This window comes from Mus caroli, unplaced genomic scaffold (genome assembly GCF_900094665.2).
Source record: "Mus caroli unplaced genomic scaffold, CAROLI_EIJ_v1.1 scaffold_6922_1, whole genome shotgun sequence".
NCBI classification, from domain to species: Eukaryota; Metazoa; Chordata; class Mammalia; order Rodentia; family Muridae; genus Mus; species Mus caroli.
The window spans coordinates 10,753-14,808 of record NW_018389328.1 but is presented as its reverse complement, the minus strand read 5'-3'; the positions used below and the strand labels follow the sequence as shown (position 1 = coordinate 14,808).

Below are 4,056 nucleotides of genomic sequence, written 5' to 3'. Positions count from 1 at the left end.
CTTACTGCTTTTAGTATTCTTTCTTTGTTTTATGCATTTGGTGCTTTGACTATTACATGAAGGGAGAAATTTCCTTTCTGGTCCAGTCTATTTGGAGAGAGAGCATAGAGGACATTAAGCACTCTTTCTCCTGGAATCTCTTTGTGCTGTTCGTTGTATAGAAATTGTCAAATATTGCCAAGTGATCAAGGGTGCAACACCCTGACCTAGACCCAGAAAAAGCAGTAAACCTAACTCTACATGGTGATGCCTACCCCCAACCTCCGAACAGATACCCATATGTGTATCACAAGGGCGACAAGCAGGAGCTCCTGATGGACCCCTGTGCTTTAGCTTAGTGACTCTGTTAACCCAGACTGCAATTCCTACCTCTGCTGTCTATTCATCCTGACCTGTCTATCACCTCTCTTCCCCAGCCCTGCGATTCTGCACTTTATCCTTTGCCATACCATTCAACTCTGAGCCTGACCATGCCCTGTTATCCTGCAGCCACCTTAATATATCTTCTGGCTGACTGCATCTGAACCAATTCTCTCCCTCTGCCTTAGTGATACTTCTATGCTGTGGACTCCTTAAATCTTCTATGACCATTCCATAATCAACACATACATCACATGCACGCACGCACACACACACACACACACACACACCACATTCATGCACACACACACACAACATACATGCACACAAACACATCACATGCATGCACCCATACACATATGTGTGATATGTAATATAAGATCTGAACTTCAACATTAGCAATTAATATCGGAATAAAAGAACCTATATTTGCCAGTAGCCACTTAACAAAAGAATTGGAAGCCCTTGGCAATCTGAATTCACTAAAATTCTGTATCTTGTGAATTCATTAGTATTCCATCAATACTGATATTGTAGAAAGATACAAACAAATCTCCACCTACATTTCTGACATAGCATGTTCACAGCAGGACTCCACTTGTTAAAGGAATCAAATGAGTAATCAAGACTTTGAGTTAGAAATTGGAAATACACATTTTTCAATCAAATTAAACCATTTGGTGATGCAAATAAAATTGATTTCATTTTCAAAGTCTCATGAATAGCACTAAGCTTGCTCTGTTGACCCAGGGCCTGCCTCATACCACAGTGAAACCTTATACTGTTCAGAGTGATACCTGCCTCATGGGCTGAAATGAGGGAAGCCTAAAATCCAGGGAGATCAAGAGTCAGAGGTAAGAAGGCTGAGAAGGCACATTGCTTCATCTGTGCAGGGTCTGAACTCATGAAGAATCATTTATCAAAAATAAAAAACTTGGAGGAGAAAGGAAGAAAGAAATATCAGATCCCAGATCTACACTTCCCCATAAATAAGGTAAAGTATAGGATTAATGCATACTAAGGCACTATTAGACAGGCTGAAGAAAACTATCTGGACTCGGAGAGATGGCTCAGAGCTTAAGAGCACATGTTTCCCAATCACAGGGTTAGCATTTGGTTGCAGCACCCATGCCAGGTTGTAACTTTAATTTGTTTCAAATACTATTCTTAATGATGGTTCTTAAACAGTATAAACTCCCTTTTAACCCACCATTCACCAGAGGTAGTAGGAAAGAAAGGATGCAGTCTTGGGGCAGCTATGTCTGTGATAGTCAATGCGCTTTTTTTGCCAACATTATCTGATTTACCTCTTTGATGACCTTGACCCTTTCCCTTCCTACGCCCTGTAAATAGCATATGACAACTTGTAGTTCAGTTTTGTAACGGGGATAGCATAAGGGCAAGGTGTAGTTGCTGGAGTTTCCTGGTATCATGGTGGATTTGTCAGGATTCACCACTGGAGGAATCAGATTTAATAGGGCTTACAAGATAAGGTTTTAGTTGATGTGCCCAGAGATTGAGTTCCCACTGTTACTAAGTTTGTGTGGTGTTTCTTTCTTGCTGAGATTAGACTGGGTTCCAGAGAGAAAGATCAAGACATGGCTGCCCAGTATGTCACAAAATTGGAACTAAACATTTCCTATAACAAACTTTTGGATGCAGATGTAACATCAAAGTCAAATCCTTTATGTGTGTTGGTTTTGAACATGAGTGGTCAACAGTGGTATGAGGTTGAAGGGAGAGAAGCATTAAGAATTCTTTGAATCCCAAATTTTCTAAGACATTTGTTATTGATTACTACTTTGACATAGTTCAGAAATTGAAATTTGGAGTCTATAACATTGACAAGAAAACTATTGAGTCGAGTGATGATGGCTTCTTGGGAGAATGTGAAGTCACTCTTGGACAAATAGTTTACAGTAAGAAGATAACTCAACCACTGGTGCTCAAAAATGGCAAACCTTCAGGGAAAGGGAGCATTACAATTTCAGTAGAAGAAATAAAGGATAACAGAGTGGTATTGTCTGAAGTAGAAGCCAGAAAACTGGATAATAAGGATCTGTTTGGGAAGTCAGATCCATACTTGGAGTTTCACAAGCAGACATCAGAGAGCCACTGGCTGATGATTCACTGAACAGAGGCTATAAAAAAACAACCCGAATCCCACGTGGAAGCCTTTTAAAATCTCCAATCTCCTTAACTCTCTGTGCTATAAAAAATGGACAAAACCATTAAGGTAGAGTGTTATGATTATGACAACGATGGCTCACATGATCTCATTGGAACATTTCAAACCACCATGACAAAACTCAAAGAAGCCTCCAGAAACTCATCAGTTTAATATTAATGCATAAATGAAAAAAAAAAAAAAGAGAGACAGAAGAAAGAAAGCTACTTCAGGTGTTATCAGTGTGAAGCATCATGAGATTACTGTAGAATGCACATTTCTTGACTACATCATGGGAAGGTGTCAGCTCAATTTTACTGTGGGAGTGGACTTCACTGGCTCTAATGGTGACCCCAGTTCTCCAGACTCCATGCATTACATCAGCCCTAATGGTGTTAATGAGTATTTGAGTGCCATCTGCTCTGTGCGATTGGCAATTCAAGATTATGTTGTTGATAAAATGTCTCCAGCTTTTGGATTTGAAACTCAGGTGCCCCCTCAGTGGCAGGTGTCTCATGAATTCCCAATGGACTTTAACCCCTCGAACCCCTATTGCAATGGAACCAAGGCATTATAGAGGCTTATCAGACCTGTCTCCCTCAGATAAGACTCTGCGGACCAACTAATTTTTCTCCAATTATAAATCACGTGGCCAGGTTTGCAGCTGCAGCCACACAACAGCAGACCACTTCTCAATACTCTTTGCTTGTATTCATCACCGATGGCGTGATCGCAGACCTTGATGAAACCAGACAGGCAATCGTCAATGCGGCCAAGCTGCTCTTGTCTACCATCATTGTGGGACTTGGGAGAGCTGACTTCAGTTCCATGGAGTTTCTAGATGGTGATGGTGGAAGGCTCCGTGCCCCATCAGGTGAGGTAACTACTAGAGATATTGTTCGGTCTGTGCCTTTCAGACAGTTCCAGAATGCTCCAAAAGAAACACTTGCTCAGTGTGTCTTGGCAGAAATTCCCCAGCAGGTGGTGGGCTACTTCAACAAATACAAACTCCTTCCTCCCAAAAACCCAGCTGTGAAGTAGGAGGAGCCAGGGCAGCTACAGGATTTCAAAAGCTGTGTGCAGCAAGGCCATCTCTTACACAGAATGATGTATCTGCTATCTGCGTTTTTTACCCCCTGGGTATCTGATGTGAACCCAGCTTTTTGTATATATCCTATCTGTATAAAGCATACATTTTATACTTTTTGAAGAGGACAGTAGCAAGTCTAGTTCTGCTCAATGAATTCAGTGGTTGTTAGTGATTTATAGAAATTACAAGAGTGCTATTTGGAATTAAATTTAATGTAGGAAAAGTGAGGTTTGTTGGTGTATTGTCTACTTTCTATAATGAAATGCCATTTTTAAGTGTTGCCAGTGGAGTGAATGAGGAATTTCAGGAGGAAGTGGTATACAGGTTGCTATGCTGTTTATAGTAAATATCTTACAAGCCAATGCCCATACTGTGACTGAGAGAGCTCCTTAGGTCAGGTACTGACTTTGTACCTGTGACTCTCTATTCTGCCCCTTTC

At 41.0% G+C, this 4,056-nt stretch overlaps 1 pseudogene; it reads left to right on the top strand.

The window, feature by feature from the left end:
• Positions 1–1,958: 1,958 nt before the first annotated feature.
• LOC110288046 lies at positions 1,959–3,568 on the top strand (annotated as a pseudogene).
• Positions 3,569–4,056: the final 488 nt, after the last annotated feature.